We start from the raw sequence: 22,500 nt of genomic DNA on the forward strand, positions 1-22,500 counted from the left end.
AGGAAGAGGAGAAGGAGAAGGAGAAAAAGTCTCTCTCTCTCTCTCTCTCTCTCTCTCTCTCTCTCTCTCTCTCTCTCTCTCTCTCTCTCTCTCTCTCTCTCTCTCTCTCTCTCTCATGTTTCCCCCGCTGTGTACAATGTTATCTCCCTTAACCCTTTGACAAATTTACTTTCTCTCTCTCTCTCTCTCTCTCTCTCTCTCTCTCTCTCTCTCTCTCTCTCTCTCTCTCTCTCTCTCTCTCTCTCTCTCTCTCTCTCTCTCTCTCTCTCTCCCATCTGCATCTTTCCCTTCCCTCCCTCCCCTCTCTCCTCTTTCCTCCCTTCCTCCTCCTCTCTCTTTTTTTCCTCTCGATGTCTAACCCTTCCTCCCCCTTTCCTCCTTTACCCTTTCCTGTCCTCTCTCTTGTTTCCTCTTTTACAATTTTTCCCTCATATTCTCTCTATCTATCTTTTTGTTATATATCTCTTCTTTTTTTCCTTTTTACTTTGTCTTCTCTTCATTTTGTATTTCTTTTTTTCTATTTTCTTTCCCTAATCTATAGAAAGCAATCGATACTCTCTTTTTCCATTTTCCTCCTCCTTATTTCCTCTTCATCTATATTTCTCTTTCCTTCTTCATTCCCTTACCTATGCAAAAACCCATTTATACTCTCCTTCCCCCCTTTTTTTCCCTTTTTCCTCCAATTTCATGCCCCGTCCTCTACCTCCTCTTCTCCCTCGCCTCCCCTCCGTCTTCCATTCCTCTCTCTAACTCTCCCCTCTCTCCGTCTCTCCCTCCGTCTCCCCTCAGCCTCTCTCTCCCTCTGTCCAGCCAACTTGAGCAAACGAATCCAAACTGGAGCTTCGAACCCCACGTGTGAGACAATGAAACGAGACACGAAGCTTTGTGTTGACTCGGTAAATATCTCTTCAGTAATTGGATCTACTCGTGTGTGTGTGTGTGTGTGTGTGTGTGTGTGTGTGTGTGTGTGTGTGTGTGTCGAAAGGATGGAGGAAGGAAGATGAGAAGATGAGGATGCATGGAAGGAAAGGTACACACACACACACACACACACACACACACACACACACACACACACACACCTACCTTCCTCTCCCCATCCCCTACCGTCCCCTCCCATATAGTACAACATACCCCAACCTCCCCATCAACCCAGACCCCATCCCCGTACCCCATACCCTGATCTTTACAATGATATGTCTTTCCTCCCCACCATTTCCTCCCCACAAACCCCTCCCTTCGTGACTGGGGAGAGGAGGGGTGAAGGGAGGGGAGATAAAGAAATGGAGGGAGATTATGATTGTAGAAAATAGTGATTGTGTCCATTAACTGAGGTCCTGATTGTGACAGTTAGCGAAAGAATTTATTTTTATTTGTTTATTTTTTATTTTTTTTTGTTTAAAATTTTACTTCAGTTTATCTTAGTTTAGCAATTTTTTTCTTTTATCTTTATTTGTTTATTTTTTGTTTATATATTTATTTTATTTCATTTATTTATTTATTTATTTATTTATTTTATTTATTTTTATTTATTTATTTATTTTTTGTTGATAATTGTGTTACTGTTGTTGTGAACTATGTCGATCCTAACCCTTTCATGTCTTTATCCATTACTTCATTGGACCTTCAACTCATCCATCCATTCACCCATCCCTTTGTTAACCTGCGTATCATTCTCTCCTTTCAGGCTTATCATCTGTGCAGGGGAAATGAATTACCTCTGATTTGCACAACACTGGACCACCGAGGCAGGTAAGACTAATGAATATGAAGATAGAGAGAGTGATGAATAGGTCCACAGGTAGATAATTAGACAGAAAAACTGGTGAATAGATAGATGAACAGGTATAGAGAAAGACTAATGAACGGACAAGCAAATAGGCAGATAAGAAGACAGATGAACAGATAGATAGACACATAAATGAACAGATAGATAGATAGATAGATAGATAGATAGATAGATAGATAGATAGATAGATAGATAGCCTTGATTCCCACACATCATGGAAAGAGAGAGAGAGAGAGAGAGAGAGAGAGAGAGAGAGAGAGAGAGAGAGAGAGAGAGAGAGAGAGAGAGAGAGAGAGAGAGATTTGTAGTTTGTATCAGTTTTGTCTGTTTTTGTTTTTCATTTAGTTTTTTTCTATGTTGTTCTTTGTCTTTCTTTATTCGGTATTTTCTGTTTCTTTGTGTGTTTATTTTTCTTTAGATGTTTTTTTATTCTTATTCATTTTTACTTTTATTTTGTTTATTGTTTGTTTTCATTTATTCGTCTCTCTGTTCATCTGTATATTTTGTTATTTTCATTCATTTTACTTTATTTCATTCTATCTATTTATTTATTTTTTTCTGTTCATTAGTCTGCTTATTTATTTGTTTGTTTGCCTTCATGACTACCTTCTCCCTCCTCCTCCATATACAACAATGATAGTGTTTGTTTACGTCAACCTTGCCATTATTTACACTGGTTCTCTCAGCATCGGCATCAGGGTGACTCAGGGCGCTGTTTGCAGTGTTATTACTCGTGTTTGCTGCGGTGCTTGGGACGTGTCAGGTGTCGAGGTGTCTACAGCGGCGCCTACAGTGACAGCGGGACTAATAACACTTGTAGCGGCTCCTCTCGTGTTGACAGTGATGGTGGTGGTGGTGGTGGTGACGACTGTAGAATTGTGTTTAATTATGAGTGTGTGTGTGTGTGTGTGTGTGTGTGTGTGTGTGTGTGTGTGTGTGTGTGTGTGTGTGTGTGTGTGTCATTTGATTGCGTGAGGAGGAGGATGTTGGAAGAAGAAGAAGAAGAAAAAAATAGTGTCTTTTTTTAACGAGCTTTTTTTTCTTTCTTTCTTTCTTTCTTTCTTTCTTTCTTATTTAACTCATTTATTTTTATTTTCATTTTTCATTTTCACTTATTTATTTATTTATTTATTTATTTTGGTGTGATTTCTTCCGCTTAACAATTTTAAGAAGCAGCGCCATATGACCACAAAACTATTATTCTCTCTCTCTCTCTCTCTCTCTCTCTCTCTCTCTCTCTCTCTCTCTCTCTCTCTCTCTCTCTCTCTCTCTCTCTCTCTCTCTCTCTCTGCCGTGGGAAAGTGGGTGTAATTGCCGTTGTAGTGTTAAGTATTTTGTCTTTAAACCACTTGAGAATCTGTGAAAAGACCCGCCACTCTGATTCCCTTTCAAATATTTTCCTTTTTACACCCTTTCCTTTTTTTATCACCAGAGAGAGAGAGAGAGAGAGAGAGAGAGAGAGAGGTGAGGGGATGTTACGGTACTCTAAATATTTTGGCTCTAAACCATTCACTAGCGCGTGGGAAAGTTAATTTGATTGTGTTTTCATTATTGGATTTCATTTTTTATCCGTTTCTCTTCATGTAACAGTCCTTTAAATGTTTTCTCACCAAGCTACTCCAAAAAAAAAGAAGAAGGGAGAGGAAAGTAGATGGAAAGACTGGTTTGATTATCTTTTTAAATGTTGTCCTTGTTCTTCCCTCGCTGTTCTTTTGGTTTCCTGTTCATTCTGTGCTCTTTTCTTGTCGTATAAAAGTTATTTCAGGATTTTTGTCTTCAAGCTACTACAAAAAAAATAAATAAGTAAGTAAATAAATAAAGTGAAAAGATCAGTTTGGTAATCTTTTAAAAAATATTCTCCCTACTTATTTTTCGTCTGCCCTTTTTACTTTCCGTGCTTTCTGTCCTCTCGTTGCTGTGCAGTAATATCTCTGTAAGCCTTTAGTATGTCATCAAATTAGCTATAAGAACAAAAGAAAAAGGCCAGGTTTGTCTATCTTATAAAACAATGTTCGTCTTTTTTCTTTTTTTCTTTTTTTTCTTTTTTTCCTTCGTCATTTTTATCACTTCTCTTTTTCACGGTCTGGCCTTGCCGTGTATGTACAAGTTAGTGTTTTGTTTTCAAGTTACTCAAAACCAAACAAAAAAGGATGAAAAGACTAGAATAATGTCTTTACTTTTTTTTACTTTGTTTTTTTTTTTATTATTATTCTTTATCCTTCCTATGTTGTGTCCTCTTTGTATAATAGTTCTCTGAGTATTTTGTGTGTCTTCAAGTTGTTAACTGAAAAAAAAAAAATGGTAAATGAAGACAAATTTGATTATTTTTTTAAGATACTGTATTTATCTTGTTGTTCCTCTCCTCTTCCTCTTCCTCTTCCTGTGTCTATCTCTCGTCCTTTCTATATTCAGTCCTTGCCGTATAAAAGTTATTAAGATATTGTCCCTTTTTCTGTCTGCCCCTTTTATAATCAACTATACCTTTTATCCTCTGTCCTTGCCGTTTATAAGTATTTTGTCTTCAAGCTACTCATGAAAGGGGTGAATGAAAAGACCAGTTTGATTATCATGAAAACATCTCCCATCTGAAGCCTCACTCGGTCTCGTGGGAAGGAGAAGGAGTGAATTAATGCATGAATGAGTGTGTGTGTGTGTGTGTGTGTGTGTGTGTGTGTGTGTGTGTGTGTGTCTCAACCCTTAAACACTCCCTCCATCTCCCTCTCTCATCTCTCTCCCCCATCAGTCCCTCCCATCCCGTGACTGGACCCTTAAACACTCTCCCATCTTACCCACCTCTTTCCCCCTCCCTCCCATCTCCCTCGCATCTCTCTCCCTCATTGCACCCCCAAACACTCCCATATTAGGCAACCCATTTCTTTCTCTCTCCTATCTCACCTCCATCGTGGTATTGCATCCGTACATATCCATCTCTCTCTCTCCCATTCCCACCATTCACTCCTTCACATCCCATGACAGCATCTTTAAACGCTTCCACTGCAATATGAAGCAATTAACATCTGCAAGGAGAAGTGGAATTAAAAGAATGTATTTTGTGATTTCTAGCTACTTAAATTATTGGAAGTGGCTGTAGAACAAGTAAAGGTGTCTCAGAGTGGTTAGTGATTAAAGAAAGATACACCAAATATATATCAAAGGGTTAAGTATCTCCATCTTGCTCATCTCTCTCTGTCTCTGTCTCTCTCTCCTATCTCTTCCATCTCTCTTTCCCCATTCTCTTTCTCCCATCTCAATCAGTCCTCCCATCCCGTGATTGCGCCACAGTTAAGACCTCCCATGAAATTCAACCCGCGCTCCCCATGACCAATTATCTCGTTAGTCCCCGCCTTGTTTATCCTTCCTCCCTGTGTTTGCCCACACGTCCCCCCCCACCCTTCCCTTCCCTCCTCTGCCCACCTCCCCCTGTCCACACCCCTCCTACCCCCTTCCCATACCCCCAATCCCCTTCCTACATATCCCCTCCCCTTCCCTCCCCACACTTATCCCATTTCCCACACCTCCCCACCCCATTTCCTCCCCTCCTCACCCCCCTACCCTCACCTCCTCATCCCTCAGCCCCCTCCCCCTCACCTGGCTGCCGTATCTCCGCGATCTGCAGTAGGTGAGCCTCTGCGTGCCTTCCCCACCATGCCTGCACGTGCCGCCCCGCCCCAGCACGCGCCGTCCCGCCCCGCTCCCTTCCCCGGCCGCGTGCAGGCAAGGCTCTCACAGGAAGGAGGAGGCGGATGATAGAGCCATTAAGAGACGAGCACGTGAGGGAGTTTTATTGGAGGACATGTTGGCATCTGGCTGGGAGGAGGTGGTGGTGGTGGTGGTGGTGGCGGTGGTGATGGTGGTGGTGGTGGTGGGTGGTTAGGTTTCAAAGTAAATGAAAACATGTGTTAAGGGAAGGTTTTAAAAAGAGAGGGGAAGGAAGAATGGTAGAGAGAGAAAGAGGGGAATGAAAGAAGGAAGGAAAGGAGGAAAAGAAGGAAGAAAATGGAAATGGTTGGTGATGGTGAAAAGATAGATGGTTAGTAAGGAAAGATTTCATAAAGGGAATGGGGAAGAATGGTAGAAAGAGAAAGGGAAATTGGTAGAAGGGAAACAAGGAAGAATGGGAGAGAACTAGTATTAAAAAGAGGAAAGAGGAGAAAAAAAAAAAGTGTGTCGGAAAGAAAGAAAGGTAGAAAGGGGAACTGATAGAAGGGAATTGATGAAGGAACGTAGATGGAAGATTAATATTAGGAAGAAGAGGAAGGAGAAGGAAAGAGGGAAGAAGAGGAAGAAGAGTGCGTTAGAAGTTGAGCAGTAATGCGGAAGAAAAATATTAAGATGAGAAAGAAACGTAGAAAAGAAAGGTGATCAAAAAGCACAAAAAGAGAAAGAGAGAAAGAAGAAAGGAAATTAAGTCAATGAAAATTTAAGAAGAGGAAGAAAGTGAAAAAAAAAATGAAGAAAAGAAGAGGAGAGTGAAAATGGCGGATAATCAACGAAAGAAGGAAAGAAAACGAAAGAAAGAAAACGAGAGAAAGAAAAGCACATTGAAAGCAAAGAAAAAATAACAAAACAAAGGAAAAAAGAAAAATAGACACAAAAATTTGAAAGAAGGGAAAAAAACAAGTAAAGAAGATAAGAATAAACGAAAGGAAGAAAGGAAGGGAGAGAAAAGAGAAAGAAGTTGAGGAACAATAAAAACAAGAGAGAGAGAGAGAGAGAGGGGGGAGGGTTGACAGTGTTATATAGAGTGTTGTGCTCAATATATCTGAAGTAGTGGTGGTTTGCTGGTAATTGAGACAGTGAGATAAAAGTGGAGGCGCCTTTTTTTATCCTGGAGGGGGAGGAGGAAGAGGAGGAGGAGGAGGAGGAGGAGGATCTGTGACTTGTTGGTGTGACACGTGAAAGAGAAGAAAATGTGATTAGTCTCTCTCTCTCTCTCTCTCTCTCTCTCTCTCTCTCTCTCTCTCTCTCTCTCTCTCTCTCTCTCTCTCTCTCTCATTTCTAGCTTAAATATGAGGCGTGAGGAGAGTAAAAAGCCATGAGCGAGAGAGAGAGAGAGAGAGAGAAAGAGAGAGAGAGAGATTCAGTGACAAACAAAATAGAATAAAATAATAAGTAAGTAATAAATAACTTAATAAATAAAATAAAAAAAGGTATGACAGACACGGCTGATAATTTAAACATCAAATCGTGGTATCTTTATTTTCGTTCTCCTCTTTTTTATTCATTCATATTTTCCAAGTCGCTTTCTTTCCTTTTATTTATTTTTTTTTTTCAACCTTTCCCCTTTCTATTTATGTCAGTCAGTTGCCGGTTTAAGATGAGTACAGTTTAAATTAATGCGCAAAATATGATAAATAATAATAATAATAAAACAAGCGACAATAATTCCTCCACTTGTCTCCTTTATTCGTACACCTGGAGGCAGAAGAGGTGGAAGAGGAGGAGGAAGAGGAGGAGGAGGAGGTGGAGGACAATAAAAGGGAAAGAGAGGGGAACTGCCTAGCTTGTTGTGCCTCCATTAAGGGGAAGGGAAGAGGGGAAGCGTGACCCTGGGAGCTGTTTGGGGACACTAGGGCCTGGTAAGGGTGAAGAGGAGGGAGGAGGAGGAGGAGGAGAGGAAGGAAACAGAGGAGAAGAGTGGATTAAAGATGGTTACAAAGCAGATATTATTCTTTTCTTTCTTCCTTTTTTATTTTTCTTTCTTTTCTTTTCATTATATTTTCCGTTTTTATGATTTTGAGTTTTCTTTATACACTCTATCTTAGTCAACAAGAAGGAAAGGAAGAAATGAAGGAGGAAAAGGAGGAGGCGGAGGAAGGAGATAGGATAAGTAGATGAAATGAGAAATGAGTAAGCGAGTGAAAAAAAAAGAAGGAAAGGAAGAAAGGCAGGAAGAGGAGAAGCAGATGAGAGATACGAAAGGAGTGAAAGAAGGAAAGGAAAGAAGAGGAGGAGGAGAAGGAGGAGGGAAGGGGAGGGAATGAGTGGATTATTATTGTTACAACGCTGGTGAAAAAGTGGGCAATGAATGGTAATAGCAAGAAGGAAAGGAAGAAAGGAAGGAAGGAAGAGAAGGAGGAGGATTAAATAGAAGAAAGGAACAGGAGGAATAGATTAAAGGTTGTTACAGGGAAGATGAGAAAATGGAAAAGAAAGAAATGAAGGAAGAAGAGAATAAAGCTAAGGAAAAAAGGATAAAATTCAGAAGTGGGAGAAAGGAGAGAAAGAAGAGGAAATGGAAAGAAGAAAATAGAATGAGGAAAGAAGGGAAGAAAAGATGGAAGGAATAAAAAGCAAGGAAGCTAAAAAGAAGACAAGAAAAAGAAAGATAGTGAGAAAATAAATATAAATAATTGTTAATGAGAATAATTTGAAATGTGAAGCGAACTTTAGACAAAGATTTCTCTCCCGTGAAACAGAGAGAGAGAGAGAGAGAGAGAGAGAGAGAGAGAGAGAGAGAGAGAGAGAGAGAGAGGTTCAGTGTTTCGCGCCCTGGTTCAAATTGAAGGTTCAGAAGCAATAGATGCCTACCAAACTCTCTCTCTCTCTCTCTCTCTCTCTCTCTCTCTCTCTCTCTCTCTCTCTCTCTGTAGTCACGTGACCCTCAGTGCAGGTTTCCGTTCCGCTGGTCATTTGCGTGGTGTGTCAACACTCGCACACGTGACCAACGGGGGGCGCCTCCCCCTCCCCCTCAATCAGGGCGGACGTCACCCCTAATCGACCCTCATTCAATTACTCTATCATCGTCATGTGTCTGTCTGTCTGTCTATCTGTTCGTCGCGGGAACTTTACAATTGCTTTAAAATTTCATAGTGGCATGTGTGAGATGGAGGTGGTGGGGGAGAGGGGGAGAGGGATGGGGTTTGTGTGGGCTGTGGAGACTGGCGAGGGCGCGGCGGAGGTGCGTGTTTGGGTGTGAGAGGACGACGCTCCTGAAAAGACTGAGTGTGTAGTGATTAGCGGCGGCAGTGCTGGCTGCTCCCCGTGTGTTGGGGCGGTGCAGGGAGGCTTGGGGCTGCCGGGGCTGCTGGGATTCCTGGGGCCTGCTAGAGGTGCTTTAGCTCCCCGGGGTTGGTGGAGCTTCATTCTGCTGCTGAAATCAGTGCTTTGCTGGATAGGCGTAATGCGGCGCCCACACCTCAGCTGTAAGTGTCGCCTCGGGCTGCGTGGAGTGACTTGTGATGCTGGTGTGTGTCCGTGAAGACATTGTTCTGTTATGCGCCACAGCCTTGAGAGGCGGCCAGCACCTCACCGCCGCGACTCCCCACCCATCCACCTCAGGGCTGCCAGGGCTTCACACGAGACCCCTCCAGTCTTTTGTCTCCTGTCTCACACCAGTGGCGAGGCTCCTCTGACAGCGGGTATACACCTCCACCTCTGCCTTCCCTTCCCACGGGAGCGTCATGCCCCGCGCGCCTCGTCCTCGCCTGGCCGCCTCCTGGCCAGGTGCCGCCAGTTGATGGGTGCCCAAGCACTGAGGCGGCCATGGCGCCCACGTGCCGCGCCGCCGCGCACGTGTCAGCTCGCCGCGCCCCGCCCCGCCAGGAACACAGACCAGGCGAGTAATTACCTCACTGAGGCGTCTTTTGCCCCCAGCCACTCCACTTCCGTGTTTACGCTCATCAAGCACCCTCAGCACTGGCGCGGGGCGTGGCGGGCGTGGGATGGCGCCCAGTAGCAGGTCCCCAGGGCGCCGCAGCCTCACCTACCGCGGCACCACGTTACTCACCACACCGAGCTGGGGGAGGACAGCACTACTGACTACTGCTGCGTCAGACACCACTATGCGCCGCAGTGTTGCCACCACCACGGGGCTGCTGCAGGAGTGTCTCAGTGGCTCCCTGCCCCTGGGACCCCTGAGGAGGAATTAATGGGGCGACACAGGAGCAACAGGACCCTGGCGGCGCGGCGCTGAGGGTGTGGAGGTCACGCCACAGCCTCCGCCACCCTGCTGTCACCCTGCCGCCACCCTGCTCTTCTCCCAGCCACACACCGCCCCTCACCTCGCATCACCCCTCCATGGTCAGTTCCCCGAGGGTGTGACTGCTACACACACATACAGACACACACACACACACACACACACACACACACACACACACACACACACACACACACAAGCCAGCCGCCGTACACGACTAATCTCATGATTGGCACCAGAAAATGTCAATACAATTCCCCTTCCGCCTGACACGCTGGTGGTGGTAGTGGTGGTGGTGGTAGTAGTAGTAGTAGTAGTAGTAGTAATAGTAGTAGTAGTAGTAATAGTAGTAGTAGTAGAGGTGCTGTTTATTTTGTGTACTTCTTTTATTTATTTATTTATCTATTTATTTATTTATTATACATGTAGCGAAAGAAGAAAAGAGAAGAGGAAGAACAAAATAAAAGAAGAAAAAGGAAAACAAGTCACTCCTGTCCCTTTCCCCTTTTCCTCCCTTTTTCCCCCTCTTTCTCTCTCTCCCTTTCCTCCCCCTTTCTCCCTCCCTCCCTCCTTCCCTTTCCTCCCCCTTTCTCCCTCCCGTCTCCCCCATCAAGGCTCACAAGTGGTCCTATTGTCATTTTTCTTTTTATCCTTTTCTTTTTTTCTTTATTCTATTTTATTTCTTTTATTTTCAGTGATTCTTTTTTATCGATTTTTCTTGTTTTATTGATTCTTAATTTTATTCTTGTTTATTTTTATTTTCTTCCTTTTCTTTTTTGTATGATTGCGTTTATGGTTTTGTCTCTACTCTCTCTCTCTCTCTCTCTCTCTCTCTCTCTCTCTCTCTCTCTCTCTCTCTCTCTCTCTCTCTCTCTCTCTCTCTCTCTCTCTCTCTCTCTCTCCCACCTGTCTCCTCTATACGGCCACAAGCGGACCGTGTAAGCAGATAAGCTGATTACAAGAGAGAGAGAGAGAGAGAGAGAGAGAGAGAGAGAGAGAGAGGTGGGTGGGGGGGAAGGGGAACTTAGTATGTAGATAAAGCGAAAAATAGAAGTAAAATCACATACACACATTCTCTCTCTCTCTCTCTCTCTCTCTCTCTCTCTCTCTCTCTCTCTCTCTCTCTCTCTCTCTCTCTAACACTAACACACACCTTTCAGCAAACCTCCCACCCACCTCTTCCTCACAGTCTCCCTCCCTTACCGTACCTTTCCCCCTCACCTCCCGTCACCTTCCCCTCTCACCTTCCCCTCTGATCCCCTCTCGCCTTCCCCTCCAACACCTCGAAGTGAGAGTAATTTCCGCCTCGCCCGCCGCTTGTTGGCATTCAGGGAGGCACGGGTGACCGCCCAGGACGTGATCAACTGGAACTAATCTTGATCTTAATTCTTCTCACTCATTCAGTCCGTCCCCTCTCTCGCTTGCTCGCTACCACCACCACCACCACTACCACTACTACTACTACTATTACTACTACTACTAGCATTACTATATGTATACTACTGTTATCACCATCATTGCTACTACAGCTTTCTTATCCTAGCTCTCTTTCTCTTTGTCCTTCTCCTTTTCGTCGTCTTCCTTCGTCTCCTCCTTCTTGTCCATTTCGTTATCGCCTTCTTCGTCGCCTGTTCTTCCTTATCATCTTCTCCCTCTTTCTCTGTCCTTTTCCTTCTCTTCTTCCTTCTTCGTCGTTCTCGTTTTCTTCGTTATCTTCTTCGCCTTCGTCCTCTTTCGTCTCTTCGTCCTAGTCCTCCTCCTGGTTCTCTTTCGTCCTCCTCCTCCTCCTTTTCCTCCTCCTCCTCCTCCTCCTCCTCCTCCTCCTCCTCCTCCTCCTCCTCCTCCTCCTCTTAGTCGTCCTCGTTCTCTTCCTCCTCGTCACCTGTTTCTCCGTTTTCTTCGTCTTTTTCCTCCTCCTTCTCAGTCTTCTTCCGCCCTCCTCATCCTCCTCCTCCTCAGCGTCGTCCTCCTCTTCCTCCTCCTCTTCATCCTCTTCGTCCTCTTAGTCCTCCCCTGTCTTCTTCTCACTATTCTGTCCTTGTTCTATCCACTTCGGTGGGTGGGAGGAGCCTTCCACTCTGCTGTCCTCTCCGTAATGGTAGTAATTAGTGTAGTCAAGGTCCCTAGCGAGGATCTGAGGGTCTTTTACTGCCTGTTTTCCTCTGTATTCCTTTGTATTTCTTTGTTTTCATTTGTGTTCCTTTGTGCTTGTCCGCCTCCACCTCATCGTGACTTGTTTTTCTGCCTTTACTTGTTTAAACTTCAATTTTTTTTTTCATCATCCAACTGTCTAGCAGGGACCAAAAGATCTGCTGCTGTATTTTTTGTCTTCTTTCTTCATTTATTTCTCTTCTTTGTCTTGTTATTTTTTTTTTCTTTCTCTCTACGTGTGTTTCCTTGTTCTGATTCCTTCTCTTCGTATTTACTCCTGTACTCTCTCTCTCTCTCTCTCTCTCTCTCTCTCTCTCTCTCTCTCTCTCTCTCTCTCTCTCTCTCTCTCTCTCTCTCTCTGTGTGTGTGTGTGTGTGTGTGTGTGTGTGTGTGTGTGTGTGTGTGTGTGTGTGTGTGTGTGTGTGTGTGTGTGTGTGTGTGTGTGTGTGTGTGTGTGTGTGTGTGTGTGTGTGTGTGTGTGTGTGTGTGTGTGTGTGTTGTTTGGTTTGCCCTTCTCTCTCATATTCACTCGTTTCCGTTTTTTTTTTTTTTTCTACTCCTCTCCGCCTCTCCCTTTCACTCTCCATTCCCTCCACCTCCTCTCTCTCCTCCCTCTCTCCCTCCCTTTTCCCCCTTTCCTCTCCTTCATCATTCATTGTCCTTCACTCTCTCCATTTCTCATTCATCATTATGCATACACATCATATAAATGGCGGACACACACACACACACACACACAGTCGCTCATTCATTCTTTCATCCATTCATTCAGTTAGTCAGTTAGTCAGTCGGTCAGTTAGTCAGGTAGTCAGTCTGTTAGCTAATCAGGCAGCAAGTCGGTGGTCTAGTTAAGTCGCCAGTAAGTCAATCAGTCAGTCATTTAATCAATTAGTAGGATGCGCGCACACACACACACACACATACACTTAAGTAGTAGTAGTAGTAGTAGTAGTAGTAGTAGTAGTAGTAGAGAGAGAGAGAGAGAGAGAGAGAGAGAGAGAGAGAGAGAGAGAGAGAGAGAGAGAGAGAGAGAGAGAGAGAGAGAACACAATAGCAGTAACTAACACAGCTGGGCGCACATACATCCCCTTAACTCTGTGTAACTTGACCCCCCGCACCACCAGACACGTGTACAGTTATGTATGTGCGTGCGTATGCGTGTGTGTGTGTGTGTGTGTGTGTGTGTGTGTGTGTGTGTGTGCATGGCGATCCCGTGTACGTGGCGGCGCGTGCATGGTAGCTCGTGTGTACAAAGCAGAGAATAGTAGTCATGCAGTCAGGCGGGGCAGTGCATGGCGGAGGGACAGTAATGAGGCGCCGGGTGACACTTCTGCCTGCCGCCTGTCCGTCATGCAAGGGAGTCACCAAACAGCTCGATGTGCGGACCTGGGACCTGTTCTGGCGGCATGCATGATGGTTCCTCTTCCGTCTTTCCCTTCCTTTCTCTGCTTTCGTTCTTTTCTTATCTGTTTCTTTCTACTTATAGCTTAGTTTTTCTTTTATTAGTTTTTTCTTTTTTTTCTCTTTCATGCATGACGTAATATATCCTCCTTCTGTTTCCTTTTCTTTCTTTTTTTTCTTTATGTTCCTTTATGTTCCTTTCTCGTTCTTATCATCTTTTCTTTCCCTTTTTTTGCTGTCAGTTTTTTTTTTCTTTTCTCTTTTTTTCTCATTTATTTTCCTTTCCTTATTTTTCCCATGGAGGTGTGCATGACAGCCACAGTTTCCTTTTTTCCTGTTTCCTTCCTATTCCTTCCTTTACCTTTCTCCCTCTCCTATATTTTCTTTTTTTTCATTTTTTGTTTTTTCATCTATCCTCTGTCATGCGCTATCTGGTGTTTTTTTCGTTTTTTTTTCTCGCTTCTTTTCCTTCGCTTTTCTTTTCTTTTTCCCCTCTGCCCATTATCACTGTCTTTTCGTTTCTTTTCTCCTTTCCTCTTTTTTCTATCTTTTCTTTCCTTTTTGCTTCTTCCCATATCTTCTACAAATCATTCCATGCTTGTGGTTTCCTTTTCTTTTTCTTATTTTCTCTCATTTATCTCCCTGTCTTTCCTTACTCTTTTGCTTCTACCTGTTTTCTATCATTCTACACCTGTCTCTTTTATTTTCTTTTGTTTTACCTTCTTTCCTTCCTCTCCTATTTTCATGACCCTCTTATCACTCTTTCCCTCCCCTCACCACCACCACCACCACCACCACCAGCCGTTGTCCCCCTTACCCTCGAGGCCTCATTATTCATGGGTGTAATCCATCGTGGCGTCTTTGGGCGTCTCGCGGGGGGCGTGGCGGGGCGGGACAGGCTAACCGGCCGTCCACACACTACTGACGGATGGCCGCGCGCTGACTTGGCAATACTGCACGCCGCCACCCGGGAGCTTGTAGCATGTAATACACACACTTCCACTACACAACACTTACATGCATACATACACGTTTTCTTTTACATCCCATTTTCTCTCATACACCATACTCCATTTCCTGCTCCTTCAAAGAAAAACTTTTTCATTTTTTTTTCTTCATTATACATTCATACATTCTTCGTTTGGCGCAGTGTTTAGCAGAGCCGGCACCATTAAGCAGCCCATGGTTAAAAGCCGGACACCTAAAGGCTCATATTCTGAAACGCAAAGGATGGGAGTCACACAGGAAGATGCAAGGGACGGAAGCAGCTGGAGGAGACTCGTACATGGCGCTAACCAGACACTCCAGGGAAACGACAAAAGTAAAAGATTCTGAAACGCTTTGCTCTCTCACCACGACTATTTTCAAAGGCCACAGAGATTACCAGTCGGGTTATCAAGAGTGCTTCTCCTGTTTAGAATGTAGAAATATTGTTAATCTGTCATTTGAGCCATAAAAAACACTCTTATTAAACCATGTAGTTCCACCACGACTGTTTTCAAAGGCCACAAAGATGATTAGCAGGGTTCTCACGAGTGTTTCCCTTGTTGATGATGTAGATGTCTTGTTAATCTGTAACTAGAACCATGAAAACACCCTTAAAAACCGGTGTAACTTTACTAGAAGAGCCTTTTGAATGGAGTGGAGGCGTGGCGTAGGAGTGTTTCAGAATGGGATCCTTGGCACTGGGGCGAAGGATACACAGATCACAGTGGCTTCAGGACGTTTGGCTCACAGGTGACTTGATGGCTGGGTGGAAGTAAGGTGGTGGATGAGTGGATGTGGGTGTGTGGTTGGGTGGATGTGGGTGTGTGGTTGGGTACATGGGTGTGTGGTTGGGTACATGGGTGTTGGTAATTGGTTGAGTGGATGGGTGGGTGGAGGAGGGGTGGGTGAACGTCAGTATTAGTGTGTGGAGTCCTCATCACCTCTGCCATCAACAACACTACTGCCATTATTACCCTCCACCATCACCATATCTGCCGTTAGCACCATCACTGTTATAACTACCATCATCATCACCACCTTTGTCATAATCACCAAAACTAATAGCAACATCATCATCACTATCTTCACCACCAGTACCGCTATTTATTTTATTTTTTTCCATATTCTTTCAAGTTTAGTTTTCTCCTTTTTTTTCATTCTTTTCCACTACCATTGTTATACTTTTCTTTCCTACTACTACTACTACTACTATTACACTACGAAATTCAATATCCACTTCATTCATTTGTGGCTTCTCTTTTTTTTTTTATCGTTGTTTTACTTTTTTTCTTTTCCTTTTTTTACTTTATTTTTTTGTCTCGCAGGTCTGGTCGTGGGATGAAAGGGATGCGCTACTATCTCTCTCTCTCTCTCTCTCTCTCTCTCTCTCTCTCTCTCTCTCTCTCTCCATGTCTACGTGTTAACCATCATTTCTTTCTTCCTCTTTTGCTTCCTTCTCTTCCTTCCTTCCTTCCTTCCTTCCTTCCTTCCTTTTTTGACTGACTGACTGGGATAACTTCTTTCTTCTCCTCAATCACTCATTTATTCCTTCCTTCTTCCCTCTCTTCATTCATTCATTCATTAATTCATTCACTCATTACTTTCTTCCTAGCTAAATAACTAATCAACAATTTTCTTTCCTTCCTTCCTTCCTTCCTTCCTTCCTGTGTGGTCCTCCTATTGGGTGACTTAATAGCTTATCTAACGGAGAGAGGGAATGAAGGAAAGAAGAGAGAGTGAGAGTGATGGAGGGAGAGAAAGAGGGAGAGAGGGAGAGGGAGGGAGAGTGCAGGCCGGGTGTGGGCTCTCTAGACCAGCTGCCCACCTCTCCCTTTACCCTGAGGCAAGTCCGGGGGAGGGAGGAGGAGAACGAGAGAGGGAGAGGGAGAGGGAGGGAAAGAGAGAGAGTGAGAGAGAGGGAGGGAAGGCTTGTATCAGAGGGAAAAGGGGAAAGAGGGAATAAGGGATAGTGTGTCTGTGTGTGTGTGTGTGTGTGTGTGTGTGTGTGTGTGTGGTTATGTATGATTATCAGATTTGCGTGTATATTGTCATTGTTGTTGTTGGTGGTGGTGTTGATGGTGGTGGTGGTGGTGGTGGTGGTATTGTTACCCTTTGATGTTTGTTTATTAGCGTTCTGAGTAGTTGTAGTAGAAGTGGTGGTAGTAGTATTGGTAGTACTAGTAGTAATAGTAGTAGTAGTAGTAGTAGTAGTAGTAGTAGTAGTAGTAGTAGTAGTACTGAAATAATATGTTGTTTTTAGTGTTCAATTCAGGGACAGGGACGACACACACACACACACACACACACACACACACACACACACACACACACACACACACACACACACACACACACACATTGTCCACGCTTGTTTAATGCCTGTTTGGAAAATTTAATGGTACATGTTGTCTTTTTATTTACCACAAAAACTACAACATTTTTTTCTTCTTGTTATTTTTTGTATTTATTCATTGTTTGTTTATTTATTTAATTGACTGCAGCATTTCTTTATTTTTTTCATTTCTTTATTCTATTTATCTATTTATTTACTTATTTGTTTGTCCATTTTTAGATCTCGTATTTCAAAAGTTCGTATTTTTATTGACCTACTGAATAAATACAACATCTAATGACTTCTTATCTTCCACAGACTCTTCCTGTATATTTTCAATACTCCGTGTATGGATGAAATATAAGGGTGAGTACATATATACAGTTTTGGCCTTCCCCTCATACCATGCTGCAAGTTATCGTACGTTTCTTATATACCTTCATTTTTATAGTAGTAGTAGTAGTAGTAGTAGTAGTAGTAGTAGTAGTTGTTGTTGTTGTTGTTGTTGTAGTACCTTATTTTTTTTATTTCAGGTTCGTCAAGCAAACTATAGCATCGTAAAATTGTAGTAGTGGTAGTAGTAGTAGTAGTAGTAGTAGCACTTTACTTTTCGTTATTTCACGTTAGTCAGGCAAATAAACTAGGATAACGCGTCATTCAAGAGAGTAACTCACCATTGTAATAGTAGTAGTAGTGGTGGTGGTGGTGGTGATGGTGGTGGTGGTGGTGGTGGTCTTCCCCTCAGCAGGTTTTGTGAGTCACGATCAAAATTTTACAGAAGTGCGTGTTTTTTTTTTTTTTTTTTCCGCGGGAAGCCATACGGCACTCCACTTCCCCTCAGCTTCCCCTGCCTCTGTTTTCTCCCTGCCTCCTTCTCCCCCTCTCCCTCTCTCCTTTCCCCTCCCTTCTCCTCCCTTTAGCTCGGCGTCTGGTCCTGTCTGACTCGCGAGTGATGCGACGTGACAAATGATGATGATGAGCAGGCGAGAGAGAGAGAGAGAGAGAGAGAGAGAGAGAGAGAGAGAGAGAGAGAGAGAGAGAGAGAGAGAGAAAATCACCTGCGTAGTTTTTCCTGTGCATATGAATCACGAGTTTATGATTACGCTTGCTTACACACACACACACACACACACACACACACACACACACACACACACACACACACACACACACACACACACACACGCGCGCGCGCGCACTGAAAAAAAATGTATCTTCTTCACCGTGAAAATTTGGAAAATAACAGGTCGTGTCCATCCTTTTCTTCTCCTGTTGGTAAAGAAGGAAGAGGCCACACCCTTCCTCCTCCTCCTCCTCCTCCCTGAACATTAGCAGCACCAGGGCAGGTCGCGGCTCGGCCCTGCAGCTTCTGAGGGTAATTGACGTTATCTTGGCCCTGATCTCCCTGTTAAGCCGGGCAGTGCCGTGCTGAGGAGCAACACACTCAGCCATCGCGCTGATCATCTCTCGATAGCGACGCGCGCCGCCCACCGCTGCCTGCCTCGGGGCGACAACCTGACGCGGCCGCACGTGCCCCGCGCCGCGCCGAGCGAGGGAGGAAGGGAAAAAAGGTTAATTTGAATAAGGCAGTCCATTTAAAGAGGAGACATGGCGGCGGGCTTGTTGTTGGTGGTGTGATTTATGCCTGGCAATCCGCCGTAAATATTGATTAAATAACTGTGACATGATCATCATTTAAATCTCTGCGCGCCCTCTGTCCCTCGCTCCTACTTGTTGCCTTTGCCTGCGGGGCGCAACCCACGCCGCCCCTGCCTCGCGCCCTTGGGCCCTTTGCGGGGCGCGGCAAGGGGCAGGGTCGGATGGCGCCGCGACTCCCCGCGCCACCGCGTGTGCCCGGGATGGCCGGTTAATCTCTTGTCTCTGGCGGCAGATGGCGTTTCGCTCGTTGACGGACAATAGAATAACAATGGCCGCGACGAATTTGGTGGGCACTACTTTTCGCGACGACAAACCAAAGTCCTCGAGCGCCTCGCCCGCCGCGTCAGGGTCTCCGTCTCGTGGCGGCTGTTGGGGTAGTGGCGGCGCGGCTGCTGCAGGAGTGGCCCGGACAGGCGCAGTGCCGCAGAGGGCGCTGGCGGGGCGGCGAAGGCAGTGTTTACCCGTCAGTACTTGCTGGTGGGCATCGCGCGGGAGGGTTGCCTCCTCACTATATAAATTTGTATTTTTTAAGGCAGCGGTGAGCGCCTGAAGAGTTTTCATAGCGTTTTTCACTTGTTTTATCGGCGCGGCAGGAATGCTGAGCGGCGTGGCAGGCAGGTGAGGCGCCGCAGCCACCCTAGCAAAAACTTGTCTTGTGGCTGGCGCGGAGGGGCGCGGGGCGGCCGTTCATTCATTGCCTCATTCATGTGGCACGATAATTGTGTTTACTTGAGGGAGCAAACCTGGAAAATGGCTCGGGACGCGAGAGTCTTGTCCGCAGCATCCTGGCGGCGAGGCGGGGCTGTGTGTGTGTGTGTGTGTGTGTGTGTGTTAGGAATTCTGCGTTGGGAGTCGGCGGCGGCCTGGCTGGCGTGGGCCGCACATTCTCGCATTCAGGAAAACCGTTCAAGCAGGAGCAGCGCGGATCAAAGGCGCCATTCAGGACAACGCACTTTCCGTCCCAGAATTCATCGTTCGCCTATCGATCGACACACTTAACGCCGCACTTTGGACAGACAGAGAGCGAGAGGGAGAGAAAGAAGGGAGGAATTAAAATCTATAAAAATCACAGACAAAACTTACCCTCTGACGCTCTGAAGACACGAAAAGATTGAAATTAGGAGGACATGACGGAGACTACAACGAAATTCACGACCCTCCTCCTCCTCCTCCTCCTCCTCCTGTATACGCGGCCCGGGCAAAGCCTGTCCAATTGTCTAAGTTCCGTTTTTGTTTTCCCGGGCAAATACATTGTTTGTTTAGAATTTACCGCGTGCGTTGTAAGGCTGCGAGGGGCGGAGGAAGAGAGGGAGGTAGGGAGGGAGAGGTGGATGGAGGAAAGGAGGGAAGGGAGAGGAGAGGTGGGTGGAGGAAAGGAGGAAAGGAAGGAAAAGTTCTTAGGTGTCATTTTGTTTTTCTCAAATTCCTCTTTTCAACGACTCATGAGATAAATTGTGTCCGTGGAGAGAGAGAGAGAGAGAGAGAGAGAGAGAGAGAGAGAGAGAGAGAGAGAGAGAGAAGAGAGAGAGAGAGAGAGAGAGAGAGAGAGAGAGAGATGATTAAGAGTACAGAGGAGATATATCAAGTATTGGAAAAAGGGGAGAAAGAGGGAGGAATGAAGGAAACGAAGTAGAGTGAGGAAAGGAAAGGAGGAAGTAGAGAAGGAAGAAAGTAGAACAGAAATCAAATAAACGAAGGAAGGGAGGGAAAAGGGAGAAGAAAGGAGAAATAGAGGAAATTAAGTAAACTAGCAGAGAGAGGAAAGAAATTAATTAAGGACAGAAGGAAGGAAAGAAGTAAGGAGGGAGAAAACAATGGGAGAGGAAGAAAGAGAGGAAGAGGAAGAAAGTAAGAATTAAGGAGGGAGAAAAGAAAGGGAGAGGAAGAGAATTAAGAGTAACCGTAAGATGACGAGAACAAAGGTAAGAAGAGCCATCGATGCATATTTTCATCATCCTCTTCCTCTTCTTTCCTCATTCATCTTCATCCCCCTCTTCCCATTATCTCCCTCTTTCTGTTTTCATCTTCTCTTCTTTCATCTTTCTTCTTTTGTTTCATTTTTTTCAGTTTTTCCTCTATTCTTTCTCTTTTACTTTTTCCTTTGCTTTCTGCTTACTTTACTCTCTTTCCTTCTCTTATTTTTCCTCTTCCTCCTCCTTTCCCACAGTTCTCTCCTCTTCACTTCTTTCCTTTTTTCCCTTGATTCTTCTCATTCCTTTCTCTTTATCTCTCTTTTTCCTTCTTTGTAGTTCCTTTCTTAATTTTTCTTCCTCTCTTCCTTCATCTCCTTTCATTTTTCCCTTTCCTTTTCCTTCTCATTCTCTCCCCTTTCTCGTCCTCTCCTCCCCTCCATGCTCCACATCGTCAGTTTCTCCTTCCTACCCTTCTTCCCTTCTCCTCCCCTCTCCTCCCCTCTTCTCCCCTTCCATTTCCTAGATTCCCCATACATTTTGCCACCCGCCCCTTTCCTCTCCCCTCTAACCCTTACTCTGTTTCCCCCTCCCTTCCTTCCCTTTATTACTGATTTAATTCCTTTCTCCCTTTTCTCTCTTCCTTCTCTGTATATCCTTCCTTTCTTCCTATTTTATTTTATATCCTCCCTCTTCATCTGTTCTTCTTTCTTTTTCTTCTTTCATTTTGTTTTATTCTACTTCCGTTACTTTCTTGATTCTTCGTTTCTTCCTTTATTTATTTATTTATATATTTTTTTTATTTTTTTATTTATTTATTTATTTATTTATTTATTTATTTATTTATTTATTCATTTAGTTATTTATTTTTGGTAGGTAGAGGCAATCCACACAACAGGAACATAGTGAAGTTTCATATTCTCAGACATCTCAGCACCTCACCGTATCTTTTAACAGCCTCTGGTGGCGCGCTGTGGTTTTCGAGTGTGTTTATATGACTACTGATAAATTGGAAAGGACTCGTAAGAGCACACTGCTTACCATTTTTGCAACCTTTGAAAGTAATTGTCCTCACGAGAGCCTGTAATATTTAAATAATATGGACCAAAGAACGAGGACTCTTGTAAGATCAGGGAGTGAAAACGATTTGTGAGTTACAGTCAGCTTAGATCTGCATAGAGTACAGAAACAAAGCCAATCATCTTTACGAGCGTTAAAAGTGCTGAAGTAATGTTATGATTATATTCAGCACTGGTCAGACCTCATCTAGACTATGCTGTGGTGCTCCGGTCCAAGCATTACAGGAAAGATATAGGTCTGTGAGATTCAGTACAAGGGAGAATGACTAAAAATATACAAGGGATGTGAAATATTACTTGCAAGAGGAGATTAAAGCCTTTACATTCGTTAGAGGCGTGTGTAAAGATAGGGTCTGACAAGGGACATGACAAGAGTGATATAGATAAAGATTAGTATTCATGATTGGACAAGAAATAATGATTCAGGCTTAGTAAGGTGGGATTAAAAAAGAGAAAAGAAGAAATTGGTTCTGTTTAACTGCTAATTAAATGGAATAGTACTGAGTCATTAGGGAGCTTAAAAGAAGATTAGGTAAATGTATGGATGGGCATGATGGGTGGAAATAAGTAGGCATGTTTTATAAAGGAACTGCCACGTGTAGGCCTGGTGGCTTCTTGCAATTTCTCGTATGTTTTTTTTATGTTCAATTATCTTAATCAAAATAGCGTAACATAACTGTAACCAACTAACTGTCTAATTAACTAACTAATTAACCAACCAACCATTTTCATTAACATAACTAATTAAATTACTAACTAATCTCTTACCTTAACTAACAAATTCACTAAATAAACTAATTAAATTACTAACTAATCTCTTACCTTAACTAACAAATTAACTAAATAACTAAGTAATTAACAAAACTGATCAGCTAACTACCATAATCAACTTAACATAACTATCAGCCGAACCAACTAATTATTCAAATAACGACCCTAACTAGCTAAATAAATAACAAGCTAACAAACCAGCCTTCATTAACATAACTAAGACTAAACCTCCCGGACAGACAGACTCACCCGCCTATACACCCACGCACGCACGCACGCACCCACTCACCCACGCACTAACACGCCAAAAATACACCAATTGAGACGAACACACACACACAATACCTCGTCTATAAATGATGAGTGACGGAGAGAAAGAGCGAGAGAGACAGAAAGAGCGAGACGGAAAGAGGGCGAGAAAAAAAAAGACAGAGAAAAGTAGAAAAAGGAAGATTAGCCTTGGAAAATCAGTGTTTGGAGAAATGGCCGTGTTTGGAGGA

At 44.0% G+C, this 22,500-nt stretch overlaps 1 long non-coding RNA gene across 1 annotated transcript in view; it reads left to right on the forward strand.

Annotated features, from left to right (window-relative positions):
• The window catches only part of LOC135102572 (uncharacterized), a 54,181-nt gene that overhangs the window by 22,111 nt on the left and 9,570 nt on the right, over nucleotides 1-22,500 (forward strand). Inside the window, exons 2-3 of the long non-coding RNA XR_010269678.1 lie at nucleotides 1,688-1,752; nucleotides 16,900-16,947. This is a non-coding gene — a long non-coding RNA (uncharacterized LOC135102572). The remainder of the gene's footprint in view (nucleotides 1-1,687; nucleotides 1,753-16,899; nucleotides 16,948-22,500) is intronic.

This window comes from Scylla paramamosain, chromosome 8 (genome assembly GCF_035594125.1).
Source record: "Scylla paramamosain isolate STU-SP2022 chromosome 8, ASM3559412v1, whole genome shotgun sequence".
NCBI classification, from domain to species: Eukaryota; Metazoa; Arthropoda; class Malacostraca; order Decapoda; family Portunidae; genus Scylla; species Scylla paramamosain.